Source organism: Chrysemys picta, chromosome 6 (genome assembly GCF_011386835.1).
Source record: "Chrysemys picta bellii isolate R12L10 chromosome 6, ASM1138683v2, whole genome shotgun sequence".
NCBI classification, from domain to species: domain Eukaryota; kingdom Metazoa; phylum Chordata; order Testudines; family Emydidae; genus Chrysemys; species Chrysemys picta.
In genome coordinates this window covers 82,427,736-82,448,999 of record NC_088796.1, presented here as the reverse complement: position 1 = coordinate 82,448,999, position 21,264 = coordinate 82,427,736, and positions in this window count along the sequence as shown.

Here is a 21,264-nt window from a genome sequence, read left to right as displayed (position 1 = left end):
ACTGGTCTATAATTCCCTGGGTTATCTTTGTTCCCCTTTTTAAAGATAGGTACTATGTTTGCCCTTTTCCATTCTTCAGGGACCTGATCTGTCCTCCGGGAGTTCTCAAAGATAATTGCTAGTGGTTCCGTGATTGCATAGGTCACCATTCCCAAGAATCTTTATAACTTCTTGTCATAACTATAAAGGGAAGGGTAACAGCTGTCCTGTGTACAGTACTATAAAATCCCTCCTGGCCAGAGACTCCAAAATCCTTTTCCCTGTAAAGGGTTAAGAAGCTCAGGTAACCTGGCTGGCATCTGACCTAAAGGACCAATAAGGGGACAAAATACTTTCAAATCTTGGGGGGGGGGAAGGTTTTTGTTTGTGTTCTTTGTTTGTGAGTGTGTTTGCTCTTGGAACTGAGAGGGACCAAACATCAATCCAGGTTCTCCACATCTTTCTAAACAAGTCTCTCCTATTTCAAACTTGTAAGTAAATAGCCAGGCAAGGCAAGTTAGTTTTCCTTTGTTTTCTCAACTTGTAAATGTACCTTTTACTAGAGTGTTTATCTTTGTTTGCTGTACTTTCAACCTAAGACTAGAGGGGAGTCCTCTGAGCTCTTTAAGTTTAATTACCCTGTAAGGTTAATTTCCATACTGATTTTACAAAAATAATTTTTACCTTTTTCTTTAATTAAAAGCCTTCTTTTTAAGAACCTGATTAATTTTTCCTTGTTTTAAGATCCGAGGGGGTTGGATCTGTATTCACCAGGAGTTGGTGGAAGGAAGGAGGGGGGATGGTTAATTTCCCCTTGTTTTAAAATCCAAGGGGTTTGAATCTGTATTCACCAGGGAATTGGTGAAGGTTTTTCAAGGCTTCCCAGGGAGGAAATGGTGGCAGCAAACCAAAGCTAAGCTGGTAGTTAAGCTTAAAAGTTTTCATGCAGGCCCCTACATTTGTACCCTAAAGTTCAAAGTGGGGATACAGCCTTAACACCTCTCATTGTCTGTTGGGCAGACATGTTAGGGATGGCCTCAGTCTTACTGGGATACTTGCTGGGATAACTTCTCTCCCACATGTTATTTCTGTTACATAGAATTTACATTTTTGTTTGTTTAGCTTTGTTCTTTCCAAAGCTGCTCAGACGCCTCTGGTCATGCTCTTTTACTGTTTTTTCCAGGGTCAAAATGTCTTATAAACCATAGTATCCTCTAAGTTTATACCATTGAAAATTATTGTATTTACCATGAAATACCTCAGGTGCTAAACACAACCCAAATGACACTCTGAGGAAACTGTCTCCTAAAGGGGTGCTGAGTGTGCAAAAAGTTGTAGTCTGTTTTCCTAAGGGCACCTGCCAAAACCCTACTGACACATCAAGTGTAGAAAAATATTCGGAATCAGCCAACTCCCTTCAATTTTTCCCCCCTTGTAGGTAATGGAAAGTGATCCCTTCCTACATATTAATTTAATTCTTCTACAGAGTATACCCATTCTGTTGGTTCTTCTACTTGCTCTGTAATTCTCAGACCAATGAGCCTATCTATATCTTTTTTTAGCCTCTGCCTGAGGGCAATGGAAACTTTCCTAGGGGCATGAATAATGGGCTGGTTAGCCTCTTTCATCTCTATTCTGTACTCTGTTAAGAGCAGCGCCTATCCCCTGGGATATGTCCTCAAACTCACCCTCAATTGTTTTGGTTCTCTGCCCTTCCAAACAGTGCACCTCTTGATGAGACCAAGGGCTTGACAGACTTTTAACCCAACAATGGATATAAACACACACTGAAGTCAAATTCAAAAGCTTGTGAGGTTGACACCACCAACTATGAAACAACAGCCCACTAAAGAGCAAGGTGGTGGCAGATTTGTCATGTTGTCATTAACCACTTTGAAGCAAGGTGCATTATCATACACACATTCACCTATGGTGTCTGCTAAATCCTTGTACATCGACATCAACGTAAGACTCCATTGTCAACTCTATCAACCCAACAATGGATGCTCTTTTCCCTGGTAATTACAAATTGGGTCTTTTCCAATTCATTATTTACCCTTACACCTAGTTTGCATATTCCTTCCCCCTCACCTCAGATTTGCAAGACTGGCTCTTCAGCCTTAGCTCAGTTACAAACTCTTTTATGGATTCACTTTCTTTTTGTATCCTGCTTAAAATCATTTCTCAGATGTTTAATTGTTACACGGAGTACATTACTCCTCAAGTTTCTGTAGTACAATTGCATAATTAGCCTCCTCTGCCGGAGTTAACTGAAAACTATTAAACACCTCAAGTACTTCAGAACCAGCTGTTGTCAGAAATCAGGCAACCTCTGAGTATCTTCCTTTTCACTGGCACCCATTGCTTACAGATACAGAATGAAATGCTGTTTAAACTTTCACCAGTCCACATTTCTAGATTCAGGACACATTCTTAGCTCCTTTTTACTCCTGGTATCACATGGTATTCAGTGATCATTCAGTGCTTCCAAGTGCTGCTTTTAATCTGTGTTGGGTTCCAATTGATTGTCCATAACAACCCGAGCTTAATAAAAAGAACAGGAGTACTTGTGGCACCTTAGAGACTAACAAATGCTTAATAGTGCTCCACCCAGACTCTCTGGGTACATCTACACTTCCAGCTGGAAATGTGATTTCCAGCTCGAGCAGACATCACTGCACTAGCTGTGATCAAGCTAGCAGGCTAAAAAGTTGGGAATCAAGTCTGTCTAGGAAGCTCAGCGCTTAAAGGCCCAGTCCCCAGTGGGGAAGAGCTTATGTGGTTATGAGAACTTGCAAGGTGAATCAGAGCTCATTTGAAGAGAAAGAGAGGGGCAAAGGGATTAGGCCCTTGTGTTTAGTGTCATAGGGAGGCCAAAGTTACCCAGGATGATTATATTCCTCTTCATTAGCTTTGTCCAGTTTTCTGAAGGTAAATATATTAGAATTATCAGAATTTCAAGGGTTAGGTGATGGGAATAAATCCCAGGCCTGTCATGGGCCTACATGGATTTTCACTTGTTCTCTCCGTTCCTTTTTTGTTTTGTTTTGTTTTTTTTTGTTTTTTTTTTGGGGTCAGGAATACACAATAAAAATGTAGCACCATGAATACAGAAAGAAAAAATGAACTAACCTCAACATTGTGTGAATATCTCTGTTATTCTCACTCTTTCCTCATGTCTTTACCCTCTTCTCTTTCTCCTTCCATCTCCCAGTTTTATTCTCACCTTCTAATATCATAATTTTCTTTTTTCCTCAGTTTTGTCTTGTTTCCTATATTCCTGTCTCTCCTTTTTCCTCTACTGTCCAATCACAGTATCTCTCATTTTTATTATCTCCTTACCATTTACTCCCTCTCATCCATCCTTCAATCTATTCCTTACCCCTGGGTCCATTTTCCCCTCAAATCTATTTCATATCCTTGCACTCCTTCTTGGTCTCATCATCTCACATTACCTCCACCAGCAACCTAATATTCGTTATCCTACTGCATTTCCCATGCCCTCTCAATCGTAAAAAGGATGCTGGCTTTTTTAGTATGGAAAAAAATATGAACAAAACTAATGTGTATTTAAAACTCACTTGCCTGTAACCTGGGATCACAGACCTGAAAATATATTGATCATAATTTTATTGATATTACATGGTATCACTACAGCATAGAGTTAAAGTTTTTTGTAGGTCTTACCTGTAAACTTCCATACCTTAATATGTTTGGATTTCTTTTAAGTTTATCTTTAACCAATTTCCTGGCTTTGTAATGGGGATAACTGCAACACCCTGTTAGAGGGCTTATTCCTTCACCACTTCCCTGGTCCCTCTCACATGAACAGAGACCAACAATACCCGAAGTCCGATGGTGCAAACAATTCAATGTTTATTGGGGTGAACTTCCAGCAAGCTTAAATCCAAGTTCCTTTTTCCTTATTTTCGAATCCCAACTAACTTTATTGCTAATAGCACAAGATTTGTAGAAGTGGGACTTGTGCTCGGCAGCTGGGAAAATTGTCAGCAATGCTGGTTTTTGACATTGCTTTAATAAAAATAAAATGTAAACTGTGGCAAAACTTATTAAAAAAATAAAATAGACAAAAATATGTATAAAGTTACTTCCTGTTTGCCCCTAATTTATATAGTAATATTCTTAGCTATACCTTAAACCTTATACCTGGGGGGAGGGATAGCTCAGTGGTTTGAGCATTGGCTTGCTAAACCCAGCGTTGTGAGTTCAATCCTTGAGGGGGCCACTTGGGGATCTGGGGCAAAATCAGTACTTGGTCCTGCTAGTGAAGGCAGGGGGCTGGACTCGATGACCTTTCAAGGTCCCTTCCAGTTCTAGGAGATGGGATATCTCCATTAATTAACCAATCATTTTACTGAAATTTACCTAACCAATCCTAACATATTGTAACATGCTTAGCTAACCAATTATATCCCACCACCTTAATTAGTTACACCCAGCAAAATTAATTATACAGCAGACAGAAACAGTCACAGAACCAGACAGAGACCATGCAAATAAACAATAGCAAAGTGGGAACTGTAATGACAAAACAATACAGAAGTGAGGATTTCACAACTACATCTATAAGGACATAAGGGTTTCCCAACGATGTCTATTGACAACTATCAAACTAAATTTCCTTTTGCATCTTCTAGGCTCTTCCTTTTATTTGGAGGTGATAATAGGATCACCTTTCTCACAGCCCCAGATTGCCTTATCTCAATATGACTGGTTTGAAATGTGTGAAGACGTGACCGTACGCTTTCCAGCTTATGGCTGCTCCCGCTGCTTAGCCAAAGGCCTTAGCTTAAGAACAGGGCCTCAAACTGTCACAGTGAGAGAAGGCCCTTACACAGGCAGACAGTGATTTTGATTCTCTCTTTTATACTTCTATAACTAGCTAAACGATAAACATATACCTAAATTCTTAAAGTATAGGCCTTTACAGACAGGCCTGAATATCTATATCTAACACTCCCTATCATTTTATTATCCCTACTTCTTCTTATTTGGTTGCAGTAGTGCCTAGGAGAGTCATGGATCAGGACTTGTGCTTGGCACTGTACAAGAACAGTCCCTGCCCCATGGAGCTTACGGTCAAAATATAAGCACATGTACCTCACTCTTAACCTTATCTTAATGTAGTCTATTTTCTGGGAATACATATTATATGTGGCCAAATGAACATATTTGATTACCAAAAGCAAAAAAGCGATAAACATTAAGTGGTGAGCAGAAAAACCCAGCTTATATTGAAACCTAGCTAGTGAAAATAGCCAACCTAAGGCCACCTGGAAAGACTGCAAATTCATAAAGAAGACAATTAGTAGAATTTCTTTTTAAGAGACCCTTTTGCTCAGAATTACCAATCCTTTGAGGGAAAAGGACTGCTTCAGAATGCAGTAAAGATTCTAAAACCAGATACGAATGTACCAGGACTTTAACAAGGGTTATAAAATTAATAGTCTTTAGTAAAGACCATATCATATTTCTGAGGGCACTCAGCTCAGGGAGAACAATCAAAACATTTAGTAAGTATGTGAATTCAGCATTCTAGTACTCACTTAGCTATGTTAACCAAACAATTACATTTATTACCCAGTATTAAAAAATATATATATCATGTTCAAAATGCTTGGCAGACATTAATTAATTAAACTTTTTAATGGAGTATTGAGCATATGTTACCAATGGAGAAACTGACGCAGAGAAGTTAAGTGATATGCTCAAGCTAGAGAGAGAAAGAGAGAGAGAGACTGACTGACTGACACAGGATTTACTGGCTCCTAAATCAAACCACTAGACCATGCTTCTCAGTACATACTAAACAGACAAAAAAACTTTACCAATAAAAAAGTTTGAAAATCAAACACACTAGCAGGCTTTAACACCATCAGGTGGGAATGACTTTCAAGACAGGAAAGTATAAAGCAGTATAAGCCTTAAAGTCATATTCTGTTTCTTGAGATAGAAATTATGGACCAAAAAAAAAAAAAAAAAACTGCATCAGCACATTATAGAACATGGTAAGCAGACAGGGAATAAAGAGATCATCAAAAATAGGATGAACTAAACCAATGACGTACAATCCTGTAATTGATATGCTGTTAAACAGATGCCAACACAGAGCTTTCAACACTGGAGACACATGTTTGAAACATTTAATGGGAGTGAGAAACCCTGCCCCTGCATATTGAACCTGCTTCTGGAGCTTCTGTCATGCAGGATTTCAAATAGCAACCAAGTACAGGCCATAATGCATAAAGTTGCCATTCTAGTTCTTATGTCCGTATGTTAAATTTTTTTTAACCAGCTGACACCAGAAATGTGTAGAAGCACAGCAGCTTCAATAAGAACAATATAACTGTTCTTATTATATCACCTGATGATCTGGTCCTAATTTTCTATTTTAAGAGAAGCTGGAAAGATTGATCTTTCTTACTTAGTAGATCAAAATGGCCCAGCTTCTAGAGATGTGTCAAAAGGGGGAACAGAAAAGCATTAGACAATGAATTTAGCTACATCAGCATTTTTAGGGTATATCTACATTGTGTTTTACACCCAACAGCAGGGAGTCTCAGAGCCCATGTCTATAGACTCGTGCTTGCTTTATAGCGTTAAAAACAGTAACATAGACATCGCAGCTCAGCCTGGAGCTCAGGCTCTGAAGGGCTGAGCTTTAATGTCTATAGTAAAAAGAACAGGAGTACTTGTGGCACCTTAGAGACTAACAAATTTATTTGAGCATAAGCTTTCATGGGATATAGCCAACTTCATCAGATGCATAGAATGGAACACACAGAAAGAAGATATTTATACATACAGAGAACATGAAAGGGTGGAAGTAGCAGTAAAACACATGCACATTACTGGTCTCACAGTTCTTGGGAGACAGGCCAGTCCTGGATTACAGACAGCCTCCCACTCTGAAGCAAATACTCACCAGCAACCGCACACCATACAACATAAACACTAACCCAGGAACCTATCCTTGTAACAAAGCCCGATGCCAACTCTGTCCACATATCTATTCAAGTGACACTATCATAGGACCTAATCACATCAGCCACACCATCAGGGGCTCGTTCACCTGCACATCTACCAATGTGATATATGCCATCATGTGCCAGCAATGCCCCTCTGCCATATACATTGGCCAAACCGGACAATCTCTACGCAAAAGAATAAATGGACACAAATCTGACATCAGGAATCATAACATTCAAAAACCAGTAGGAGAACACTTCAACCTCTCTGATCACTCAGTGACAGACTTGAAGGTGGCAACTTTGCAACAAAAAACTTCAAAAAACTGACTCCAAAGAGAGACTGCTGAACTTGAATTAATATGCAAATTAGATACAATTAACTTAGGTTTGAACAGAGATTGGGAACGGTTGGGTCATTACACTAATTGAATCTATTTTCCCATGTTAAGTATCCTCATACCTTCTATGGGTCATCTCAATTATCACTTCAAAAGTTTTTTTTCTCCTGCTGATGGTAGCTCATCTCAAATGATTGGCCTCTTACAGTTGGTATGGCTACTTCCACTCTTTCATGTTCTCTGTATGTATAAATATCTTCTTTCTGTGTGTTCCATTCTATACATCCGAAGAAGTGGGCTGTAGCCCACGAAAGTTTATGCTCAAATAAATTTTGTTAGTCTCTAAGGTGCCACAAGGACTCCTGGTTTTTTTGCGGATACAGACTAACACGGCTGCTACTCTGAAATGTCTATAGTGCGGTTTTTAGTACCATAGCATGAGCCCCCCAAGCCCGAGTTTGTAGATCTGGCCTCAGACTCACTGCAGCAGATTTTAAAATGTAATGTAGACATACCCTTCGTGACCAGTAATGTGCATGTGTTTTCCTGCTTATCATAGTTGTTTTATTAAAACAATGCTCTCCTTTCTCCCTATTTTAAAGATTCTCTGTTCCTCAATTATACGCAAGTGTTTCCAGATAAAGCACTAGATCCTGCACCCATAGAAATGAAAATTAAAACTTCCATTGGCTGTAATTAGAGCAGAACTGGACTCAAGAACGTCTATCCTTTGGCTGCAATACTGTACTTATAAAGTCTGAGTCTGCTCCCACTGAGTTTTGCCATCAACTGCCTTGGGCCTGTGACACAATAGAAAACATAAAAAACAGCCAAACAATGCATGTCACCTGTCTCTGGGGCAGTTATTCAAATTGCTATGCTGGGCTTTCTGTGTAGGTTCCAAGATATTTTAGGGATACCTGCACACCAGCTCAGGGAAACTGGAAAAATACATTTTCTTTTTCACAGGATTTGTATTTTGGATTCTGAAAAACAGAATTTCTCTAGCAAATCAACATTTCTGCGTTTTGCTGAGTCCCAAATGGAAAAGGCCCAGCTAGAAAGAAAAATGTACTGATCCACCTTGTCCATATCCAAAATATCCAATAGCACCTGTGAAAAAAGAATCACAGAAGTTAGAGATGGAAAAGGCCCTACTAGTTCTTCTTGGCTAGCCCAAAGATAGCAATGCAGGATTACTCACCCAGTATATTCACCAGTGTTATGTACAGTCCAGTTTTAAATGTTAGGAAGTGACAAACTTGTCAGGGGTATACATAATGGAATCTGGAAAACCCTTCATTGGCTGATTTCTTTGATATTTGAAAAAGTGTCTAGAGATAAAAGGATTTACTCACACAAGGATGATAATCTCTGCTGAGTCAAAATGATTTTTCAAACTTCCAAAAGCCTTTTTGGCCTCCCACATTTAATGTGGACACAGAGGCAAAAGGAGGAGACACACGTGCATGGTATAAGTGGCAGGCCGCTACTTTTATTCAACTTAAACACAGGGGAGGGGCACTACCCACCCATCACCCCTCCTCTCTTATACCAGGCAATTAATAGGTTCCAGTGTGGGGGTTATAGGGTTCCTTACCATTGAGCTCATAACATGGGTTAGGCTCTCTACAATCTATACCCCTCTTCCCCAGGACTCAGCTCTCTCTGAGTCCTAGCACCCTTTCCCCTGTGAGGGGGACAGAGGGTGCAGCAGGGTAGGGACCTCAGCCTGCGAAGGCCACAAGATCTCATCCGATCACTTGCACCCAAGGCCAATCACCAAAATCCCAGGTCTTTTACTCTGGAAACCATTCATTTTAGTCATAGAATCATAGAAGTGTATGACTAGAAGGGACCTCGAAAGGTCATCTAGTCCAGTCCCCTGCACTCAAGGCAGGACTAAGTAATAACTAGACTATTCCTGACAGGTGTTTGTCTAACCTGTTCTTAAAAATCTCCAATGACAGAGATTCCACACCCTCCCTATGCAATTTGTTCTAGTGCTTACCTACCCTGACAGTTAAGAAAGTTTTTCTAATGTCCAACCGAAACTGCTCTTGCTACAATTTAAGCCTATTGCTTCTTGTTCTATCCTCAGAGGTTAATGAGAACAATTTTTCACTCTCCATTTTGTAACAACCTTTTATGTACTTGAAAACTGTTATATCCCCCCTCAGTCTTCTCTTCTCCAGCCTAAACACACCTAATTGTTTCAATCTTCCCTCCTAGGTCATATTTTCTAGACCTTTAATAATTTTTGTTGCTCTCCTCTGGACTTTCTCCAAATTGTCCACATCTTTCCTGAAATGTGGCACCCAGAACTGGACACACTACTGCAGCGGAGGCCTTATCTGTTTAGAGTAGAATGGAAGAATTACTTCTCGACTCTTGCTTACAGCACTCCTGCTAATACATCCTAGAATGATGGTCACCTTTTTTGCAACAGTGTTACACTGTTGACTCATATTTAGCTTGTGATCCACTATAACCATCATATCTCTTTCCACAGTGACAGTACTCCTTATTAGGCAGTCATTTCCCAATTTGTACGTGTGCAATTAATTGTTCCTACCTAAGTGGAGTACTTAGCATTTGTCCCTATTAAATTGCATCCTATTTATTTCAGATCATTTTGAATTTCAATCCTATCCCCTGTGATGAGATTCAACTCAGCAGTCCTGGGAATTAGCTTAGGTTACCAGCGCGCTCTCATCTAGTGATGTCTTGCCGCTGTCATGTCTGCTCCAGGAAGCACATTGTCCCCAAAGAACACAGCATCCTCTTCAGGACACAGCCCTCTGGCTGTGTCATATTGTGTTCTCCCCCCTTCCGGGGGAACCATAGTCCACTGTCCAGCCACTTCCTCTGTGGTGAGTAGGGGTAAGGCAGGGACCCGGGTCTGCCTACTACTCCAGGTCCCTGCCCAGGAACCCTGTAGATGGCAGCCACGTGCTGCGTCCCCTCTGACCCCAGAGTCTACTTCCCTGGGCCACTTCCCCAGACCCCTTCCCCGCAGTCCGAGCACCTTCTCCGCCCTTGTCTCAGGGCCCCAGCATGTCAGCAATCAGCAAAAGCTCATTCTCGCTCCCCTGATCCTGCCCAGCACTGCTCTATGCAAGGTGCTAGATGCCCTCTGCCTGCAAGGCTGCCAGTCCTCCTCCCTCCCCAAGGTCCAGGGAGTGACTGCCCTGCAGATCTTCTTATATGGGCCTGCCCGGCCCTGATTGGCTGCTCCCCGTAGCCCTCTCCAATTGGCTGTCTCCTGCACAGCCTCCCTAGGGTCCTCTCCAATTGGCTGCCTGTTGCACCGCCTCCCTGGGGTTCTATTAACCCTTTATTGGCTAGTGTGGGGTAGACGCTCCATCACATCCCCCAAAGCACTTGCAACCTCTCCCAGCTTGGTATTGTCCACAAACAAAACTGGACTCAGAACCAAGCCCTGCGGGACCCCACTTGATATGCCCTTTCCGTTTGACTGTGAACACTAATAACTACTCTCTGGGAATGGTTTTCCAACCAATTATGCAACAACTCCATGGTACCTCCATCTAGGGTGTGTTTTGCTAGTTTATTTATAGGAAGGTCATGCGAGACAGTATCAAAAGCCTTATTAAAGTCAAAATATACCACATCTACTGCTTCCCTCTATCCAAAAGGCTTGTTACACTGTTAAAGAAAGCTATTAGTTTGGTTTGACATGATTTGTTCTTGACAAATCCATGTTGACTGTTTCTGATAACCTTATTATCTTCTAGGTGTTTGCAAATTGATTGCTTGATTATTTGCTACATTATCTTTCCAGGTACAAAAGTTAAGCTGAGTGGTCTGTAATTCCCCGGGTTGTCTTTATTTTCCTTTTTATAGATTGGCACTATGTTTGCCCTCTTCCAATCCTCTGGAATCCCTCCCATCTTTCATTAGTCTTTGAATATAATTGTTAATGGTTCAGATATCTCCTCAGTCAGCTCCTTGAGTATTCTAGATGTATATTTCATCAGGCCCTGCTGACCTGAAGACATCTAGCTTGTCTAGGCAATTTTTAACTTGTTCTTTCCTTATTTTAGCCTCAGATCCTACCTTATTTTCACTGGCATTTACTATGTTAGATGTTCAATCGCTACTAACCATACTGGTGAAAACAGGAACAAAAAAGTCATTTAACACTACTGCCATTTCCACATTTTCTGTTATTGGCTTTCCCCCCCTTTCCCTGTGCCTCAGTGGTTCACAGATGAGTATGTCAGATTCAAGACAAACTGCTGAGAAAAAGGGCAGACTCGCCCCAAAGTGGTGGTTATTTTATCATTAGATCTACCAAGCCAGTAACAAAAATAAACTTCTATCTCACCACACTGGTTAACAAAAAGTCAAAAATGCAGTCTCCTTCAGCATTCCAGCATGTATTTCACTACCCAGACACTAGACTTGATGAGGAGTGGTTATTGAAAATGAATTTCATCAAAGAGTTCTTCTGACCTCAAGAGGTCAGCCACACAGTCAGCTCAATATATAACTCAGATCTTACCCAATAATCATGCTGTTGCCAATCCTTTAATTGCTAAACTCTAAAGGTTTATTTTTAAGAGAAAAGAAATAAAGAGATAAAATTGTTAATAGATCATATAGTACAATCATTGCAAAGTTCTTATATCAGGTTTGTAGCAGTGATGGAATAAACTGCTAGTTTGCAAAAGTCTATCTGGAAATTACCCAAACAGCTGGGGGTACTTAAGTTCTTGTTTTGAGCTTCCTTGTTAGAAATCCATTCCAGAGAAATGAAGCAGGAAATGAAGACAAAATAGAGATGTTTCTAGGGTCTTTTATACCCTCTCCTATGTGGAGGGAATTTTACAATCCTAAACAAAGCTCCCTGGCACAGTTTGTGGAATAGTACAGGCACAAGATGGAGTCCAAGGTCACATGAGCAAGTCACACACCCTTACATGGCTTGCTGACTCACAAGGGCAAGCCATTGGCCACTTGGAGGCTAAGGCATCTGCAGGAAGTGCCACCTGGGTGGAATGAGTTTTGTCTATGGCCCATTGTGAGAGTCAATTGCCTTTGATGGGCCATCAACACAAAGCTGTCTGGCTTCAATGTAGATTTTACCTGGTGGGTGTTACCCAGGAATAGAGCACATATGTAGGATGCCAGTACATAGTCAATATTTATAACTTCAGATACAAAAATGACACGTGCATATGAACAGGAGAACAACGAGGAGTTTGGTGTCACCTTAAAGACTAACAGATTTATCTGGGCATAAGCTTTTGTGGGTAAAAACCCACTTCTTCAGATGCAAAACAGGAGAATCATTCTCAGCAAATCATAACTTTTCCATTGACACCTTACATGACATACTTCGTAAAAGATCTGTTGCAATTGTCTAAAAGTGGCAAGATTGGTGTTATACATGGTCATATTTCAATCATACAGCATCACACCCCTTCACTAAATAATGGGCCTACCCTGTCCTTGATCTTCCTCTTGCTTCTAATTTATTATTTTAACCACACTGAAAACCAGCTGCAAGTTGCAACAAATAAACAACACTACCCCAGCCCCTCAGTTAGGTACAAAGTGTGTTCTTACTTAACCTACTGTGGCTTGAAAGTGCTGTGAGGAAGGCAAAAACCTCTCTGGTCCTCTGCCAATTGGCCCATGGGAGAAAAAAATCCTTCTTGATCCCCTAAATCAGCTAGACCTGCAGCATCTGTCAGGCTGAGATCCCATTCCTATTTCAGGTGGATAGGGTGGGTTGCTGGAAAGGATCTGAAAGAGGATTCACATGGCACCTGCACTGAGCTAAATCCCGGGAGCTGGGGAATGTTGGCCAATCAGTACCCCTCTCCCCCAGCTGGCCAACAAGTGCCAGAGACTCCTGGGGGGGTTACCTATTGTCTTTTGGTGAGCATCTCCCTCCCTTGCTACTAGCAAAGTCCCCATTTCACTGCCAGCCTCATATATGGAGATATACCTCTCTCATAGAACTGGAAGGGACCCTAGAAGGTCATTGAGTCCAGCCCCCTGTCTTCACTAGCAGGACCAAGTACTGATTTTTGCCCCTGGTCCCTATGTGGCCCCCTCAAGGATTGAACTCACAACCCTGAGTTTAGCAGGCCAATGTTCAAACCACTGAGTTATCCCTCCCCACCCCTAGCCCCAAATCCAGGTCTGCCATCCACTGATGCAGGAGGATGGCATTTCTCCAATTTTATGATTCTAGCCTAAAATCATCATTCATTTTTCCCTTAAAAGCTGAAATCATGTGTCAGATTGTCTCAGTTTTTTTCCCCATTTCAGACAAATAATTAAACTTTTCTCATCTCAAACATTCCCTTCTCCAGTAATCTACTTCTTCCAGTCTAATATTAGGATAAAAATCTGGTATTACAACAACATGTTGGACACGGCTATATTTAGTGGAATCTCCAAGCACTAGGGAATTAGCATGGGCTCTTTTTGTACTTTACATCAGTGCTAATAAAACATAATTGCATGAAGAAATTTTCTTCTTTGTAATCAGTGGCAATTGAACATTTTTTACTACATGGTCAGTGTGAGCCTGAATCACAATCATATGCGAGCTTTTAGGTGTGGGTGGGAAATAACAGCTTAAATTTAAAAAATAAAAACCAGTGATACAATAAACACTGAGCCATTTTAGTACATTTCTGGAAAACCTTGACAAGAGCTATGCAGTACAAATCAATATTAAAGCTCTGTAACAAATTAATACCATTTAAAAACTCACTGGGATTCAAATTCAGATAAAGATTTTTAAGTGGTAAAGAAATAACCAAATTATTGCTGTAATTATAAATTCAGGGCTCTCGTATCCAATATGAAAAGGAAATAAGAATGCTGAGATGAATATTAAACTTATAGACAACAGGCACTTAGGAGAAAGTTTTTAGAAAGCTGTGTAAGATTTTCCACTACACAACTTCCATTGTATAATGGGAATCATAGAGAGAAATCCACCACAAAGCTATCCTTTTGTGTTAATCATTTCATTTCACAGCAGTAACTTTGCCTACTTTAGCCATCTTTGGACCCAGGAAACCATTCACATTATATTACAGACAGGATTGAACAGCAAACAGTTTGGATTGGATAGTCAGATCTGGCGTTTGAATCAATCCATTAAAGGGCTAGCAGGGAGCGGTGAAATTTGGATTAATGAAATAAGTTGGGATCTCATTCTAAACATCAGCTATACAACTGGGTTTGAAAAATAATGACACGAAAGAGCAAACTATGGCAAATATAGCTCATGAAAACAAAATTTCAAAATTAAAAAAAATCAAACTTTTCAAAAAATATGATATTTGGATAACTCTTCTGATCTTTAATGGATGATGAGACATTCACGCAAGACTCTGAAGTTTACACAAAATTCACATAACCAAAAGCTTTATTAAAGAAATGTCATTATAATTGAGACAAGAAGCAAGCAAACAAACAAGAAACAAACACAAAATACAGCCCATATGTAGGGTTACCATACATCCTGTTTTGGCCGGGATGGTCCCCTTTTTAAGCCTTGTCCCGGCCGTCTCAACTTTTTTTGGCAAAGGTGGACATTTGTCCCATTTGCTTTTGCTGACTTGATTAGGTGGCAAGAGCAAATGGGACAAATGCCCACTTTTGTCAAAAAAGTGGAGTGGGGTGGGGTGGGGTGGGGGGTGCAGAAGAATGTGCTGCGGGCAAGGGGTGATGCCAGCCTCTTACGGCGGGGGAGTTGGGGCTCATGCAGGGAAGGGGAGCCAAGCAGAGTTCCAGCAACCTCAGCTTCGCACAAGGGACTGGAGGAGAGGCCCCTGGGGGGAGCGGCTCAAGCCAGCCCTGTGCGGGGGTGAGGGGAGAGCAGGGCCAGCCCCATGGGGGCAAGAGAGGGCTCAGGCCAGCCCCACGCAGGGTTCCGTTTTCCCTTTGGGAAATATGGTCACCCTACCCATAAACTATCACAGGTGAAACATGTAAAACCTTCAACTCCTACACACAATGTGGAATATTGCCATCATGAAACTAAAGGGCCATTCTATTAGAGTGTGAGTAGATGTTAACGGGTACATGTTTCAAAACAAGCACAAATATCCTGATCATTTAATATTTTGTGGTGCAAGTTTTCACCCTTTACATTTTGTTGTGTGAATTCCATTTTGATGTTTATGGATTAGTTTTGGTCTGCAGACTACAATTTATTGCATGGATGAAAATGAGAGAGAAGAAATCTAATTCACAATATAAAATGCAGCTGGATGGACTACAGTACAGCTGGTGTTCCCAAACATGGAGCTGTCTGGTGGTTAAAATGTTGGGAACGATATAACTGAGCATTTCAAAAAACACTAAGCATGATACAGACTAAGTTTTTAAACATGAAACCACATCTTAATTTATTTGTTCCTCCCCAGTCTACTTTGAGGAATAAAGGGTAGTAAAATCTGTTATCAAACATTCCTGGTTTTGACTTACACATCACAGTGTGCCTTACACAATTCACATTGAAAAACGACTAAAGTGATAGTCTTGACATTTTATTTATATAAAAAGAAAAACTCTCTCTCTCTCTCTCTCTCTCTATATATATATATAAAGAAATTTAATCTTCCACTGAGACTTTATACTCCAAGTTCCTGTCCAGAGCAATTTTTATGACCAAGAAGTAAATATTCCAAAATATGAATTTACTATACAAAGAGTGACACATTAACCATAGAAGTGTAAGAAGGTATTTGGAACTATGATCAGCTGCAGTGAATTGTACATAACTGTGCTGTTGAAGTGCTGAGCACACCTGAACAGCTGAGGCATTTTCACAAGGTGGTGTGTGTATACAGAAATGTTCATTCTGTGAGCAGATAAAGTCTAGGATTTTGTCTTTGTTTTCTTGCTATTTACAAGGTACACGGTGGGGCTTGGAAAAAAGTTAAACACATTGTAAAGAGAGATGAGTATATAAAATTAATCAAAACTGTACGTTAATCTTGTTTTACACTGAAAATGACATTTTTATTTAGCATGAATACAGAATGCATAAATATTTTCTCATTTGGATCCTGAGGTGGAGGTGACTGCAAAAAATTGTTTCTACAACTAAAATTTCATATAAATAGTTCTGAGAGTTATTCATAGCATTACAGTCCAGGTACAATGCTAGTATACTTTTACTTGCTATCGACACGTTTTTCAACAGTTTTGAGAGTGTCTTAGGGGGAAAAGACTTAAGAATCTTTATCCTAACTCTTTACATAAAGAGGCACTGTAAAAACTGATAGAGATGAATCTAACTGTGGTTTAGATAGCAGGCTTGCACCTCCACCAGCAACTCAATCTGCAGGATTCTTATGTCCCAGCAGGTGATTACTGGACTGGGAGGAAGGAGCTACCTCTCTGTTGCTAAGTGTGCTGGGGAAGCCAGAGTAAAAAGAGGTGGCACAAAAGGGAACCCTATGGGGAAAAGAAGAAGATTCAATCCCTCTCCTCCCCCCCCCCCCACAGCACAAGAGGGGGAAGCAGTAGAGCTGATTGACATTTTATGTTCAATTTTATTTATTTATTATCTCATACAAAATTTGCCCATTTCCCCAAAACATTAGAATTTTAGTGAAAATATATCCATTTCCTCAAAATGTTCCATGTTTCAAATTTATTAAAACTCCTCCAGTTATTATTTTTGGATCTCTTCCCCAGCTCCCCAACCTCACCCCGCCCCCATCAGTTTTGATTGATCAGTTTAGACACTTGGTGGAATTTTTCAAAACTGAAACATTTCACTTAATAAAATTAAGATTTTCAAAAACAAAGAAAATTTCTATAAAAAAATCTTTTAATTTTAATAAGTTCATGAAAGAAGCCATGGGGGAGAACCCACAGGCCAGCAGACAAGAAAAAGGGGAAACCCTAAGGAGTGGCAAATAGAATAGGTTAATTCACTACAAGAAGTACTCATGGAGTAGCACTGCTATCATCCCCCTGAAGATGCTGGAATGGGAGTAGGCCTGCATGCCAGACAATCATGCCAGATGGGTTGAGCAGGCCATCCAATGTCCTCCTCAAGAAGACAACAAATAGGAGAAGGTGGGATCTGTTGGGTAAGAAAGGACTATGTAGGAAAGTATGAGTTTTGGTGGAGCTTCCATAAGTAACAACTTCCTGAAAACAATCAGAGTCCCTAATAACTAATTCATATACAAAATATACTTCACCAGAATGCACACACAATTCTCCTTTAGCTTTCAGAGCCTCCCCACCTTACCTATAGAGTTGCTCTGGACACTTTTTTTTAATAAAGTTAGCAACTATGTAATCTGCTCCAAAACATTGCAGGTGGAAAAAATATGCTCATCCATATAGCAGTTAAACTTCCATGAACATTTTAGTATCCAAAAGATGCCAAGTCCACTTTGGGGTAATATCCTAGCCCTTAAGTTTTGTTTTTCAGTAGACTCAAAGACTGAATATCAACATTTTTACTTTTAAAACAAAACAAAAGACTTACTTTTGATGCATTGGTTCTCCTCATTTCCAGATCTCCTTTACCTTCAGACCACCAAATACAGATACTAGGAGTTTCCTTAAAACTTCAAAAATGGTTTCCTGAACCATTAGATTAAATAGTTAAATTACAGGGACAATACCACAAAACATAAATTTCCATGAATTTATGAAATGCAAACAACCTCTTATGGAATCCAGATTATATCAAGCATTTTTCCTATTCATGTGTAAAAGTTTCATGTCCTGCAGATCTGAGACAGTTAAGAGTCTTTAAAGTTAATGACTTATTCTGAAGGCCCAATTTTCAAACTTGTATACCTAAGTAAGTGGAAGCAGTACTATACTGAGATACTCAAATCAACACAGAGGTGACATATTTGGGTGCCTCAGTGTTGATTACAGCAGCCAAGTGTGGTACTGGTATCTCTTCTTTACACGTGAAGGTCTGAAACTGAGTTTAAATGTAGATGAGCACTCCTGGAGCATGAATTTTCTACCTGAGGATTGTGACTCGCCCTGCCTTTTTATGACTAGATGAGAGTTAGATCTCAAAACTAATGGAGAAGGATACCCAAACTTTTTATTGTAACTTTTTGTTGTGCCTATAACAGGATTCAAAAAAGAACTAGATAAGTTCATGGAGGATAGGTCCATCAAAGGCTGTTAACCAGGATGGGCAGGGATGGTGTCCCTAGCCTCTGTTTCCCAGAAGCTGGGAATGGGCAACAGGGGATGGATTACTTGGTGATTATCTGTTCTGTTCATTCCCTCTGGGACACCTGGCATTGGCCACTGTTGGAAGACAGGATACTGGGCTAGATGGACCTTTGCTCTAACCCAGTATGGCCACTCTTATGTTCTTATGTTAACTTAGGTTCAACGGTATGAAAAAGGTTGGGAACCACTGTCTCTGTGAACTCAATTCCAAGTTACAAAAGTACACTCAATAAATCATCTAAAATATGGGGGAAGCAGTCACTGAGGTACCTATAACATTTTTTCAGAAAGGTTTTAATTCAAATAGTAAGTATACCAGAGTAATAGACAACATACAGAAGTCTTAAGGAAGATAGAGATTAAAAAAACAGCTCTGAAAATGTGCCCATATGCATCTCATTGAGGGATAATCCAGCCAAACCTTCTCTCCTCTAGTGAAGCAGCAGGCTAATGAACTTAACCTCCAATGAAGCATCAGAGCTATTCCTAGGCACACTCATTATTGTAAATATTTTAAAAATAAACCAAAGTCATGGAGAAATTGCACACAAAAAGAGAGACAGTGGCTATGGTAGTAAATGTCATATTCAATATAGTATGGAAAATAATTATAGCTTTCAGGAATACCTAAATGACTGCAATGAAACAAGTCTTTGTTATAAATGCCTTGTAGAGGAAAATTTGCATTGCATGATTGCTATGTGCTGTCTAATGTGTTATTAGTCAGATACAGGTATTTAGCTGATAAAGATCACATTGAGTGATCAGTTAATGGGCATCCATTGGGGATGAGAATTTTAGCTTATCACAGAGGTGATCTTTACTCTTGTCTTCTAATTTGGTTATTGTTTGACTTCTCTCCCAATCTTTTTAAAAAAGGTTCTATGAGGGAAAGAAAAAAAATGGTTACTTCCCTGTAACTATTGTTCTTCGAGTTGTAATGCTGACGTGTATTGCATGTGGGTGTGTGCGACTCGTGCACTAGAGCTGGACAGCTTTGCCTAACAGTACCCATAGGAGTGGTGCTCATGCCCTGAGGCCATAGCTCCTCTGCTGGCCAGATAAGGGTGGTGCCATCACGACTCCCTCAGTTCCTTCACATCGAACATCAGAAGTACAGACTCCAATACAGAGAGGATGGAGAGTGGATCATGGAAGACACATCTGCATCACATCTCAAAGAACTGTTACAGGTAGGTAATTATTTTTTTTCTTCTTCAAATAGATGCAGCCCTGTATTCCATGTGGTTAACTTGCAAGCAGTACACACAGGAGGTGGGGCTTGGAGTCTGTTTAAAGAAGGACCCCTCCCAAAGTTTGCATCTGATCTAGACACAGCCATAATGGCACAGTGGTTTGTGAACGTATAACACAGAGGACCAAGTAGCTGCCCTGCAAAAGTCCAATATAGTAATGTATGCTGTGTTGTTGTAGCCATGTTGGTCCCAGGATATTAGGGACAAAGTGGGTGAGATAATATCTTTTATTGGACCAACTTCTTTTGGTGAGAGATAAGCTTTCGAGTTTACACAGAGCTCTTCCTCAGGCCTGAAGAAGCTTGAAAGCTTGTCTCTCTTACCAACAGAAGTTGGTCCAATAAAAGATATTACAGTAACTCCTCGCTTAACATTGTAGTTATGTTCCTGAAAAATGCGACTTTAAGCGAAACGATGTTAAGCGAATCCAATTTCCCCATAAGAATTAATGTAAATGGGGCGGGGGTTAGGTTCCAGGGAAATTTTTTTCACCAGACAAAAAACTATATATTATATAGATATACACACAGTATACATTTTAAACAAACAGTGTAATACTGTTCACAGCTATGATGATTGTGAAGCTTGGTTGAGGTAGTGAAGTTAGAGGGTGGAAGAGGGAGGGATATTTCCCAGGGAATGCCTTGCTGCTAAATGATGAACTAACACTTGGCTGAGCCCTCCAGGGTTAACACATTGTTGTTAATGTAGCCTCTCACACAAGGCAGCACGAACATGAGGGAGGGGAGACAGCATAGAAGACAGAGACAGACACACACCTTGTGTGTGGGAGAGAGAGAGAAAGAGAGAGAGAGAGAGAGATGTCCACTGCCCCTTTAAGTAAGCTGACCTACTCTTAAGTGCATTGTCTTTTTAAGTGGATCAGGAAGTTGAGACAGGAGCTCCTGCCCCAGGCTCTGTCTCTCTCCGTCCGTGTCCCCTCCCTGCTCTATATGGAGAAGGGGTAAGCTGGGTGCAGGAGCAGGGGGGGAGGGGGACACCCTGACATTAGCCCCTCACCTTCCCCCTCCTGCACAGCAAACAGGTGTCTCTGGGAGCAGCTCCAAGGCAGAGGGCAGGAGCAGCACTTGGCAGTGGGGGGAGGGAGAGCTGAACTGCCTGGCAATTGATAGCCTGCTGGGCAGCTGCAGCACAGGGAACTTAGGGGAGCAAGGAGCTGATGGGGGGGCTGCCGGTCCACCCTGATTACAAGCCCTCACCAGCTAGCTGCAATGGGCTGCTCTTCCTGCAAGCAGTGGACAAAGCAGGCGGCTGCCAAACGATGTTAGAAGGGAGCATTGCACAACTTTAAACGAACATGTTCCCTAATTGATCAGCAACATAACAAAGAAACAATGTTAACCAGGACGACTTTAAGTGAGGAGTTACTGTACCTCATCCACATTGTCTCTCCAATATAAAAATGTCATTTAGAAATATCATTGATGTTGCCTAAACTGTCCTAAAATGAGC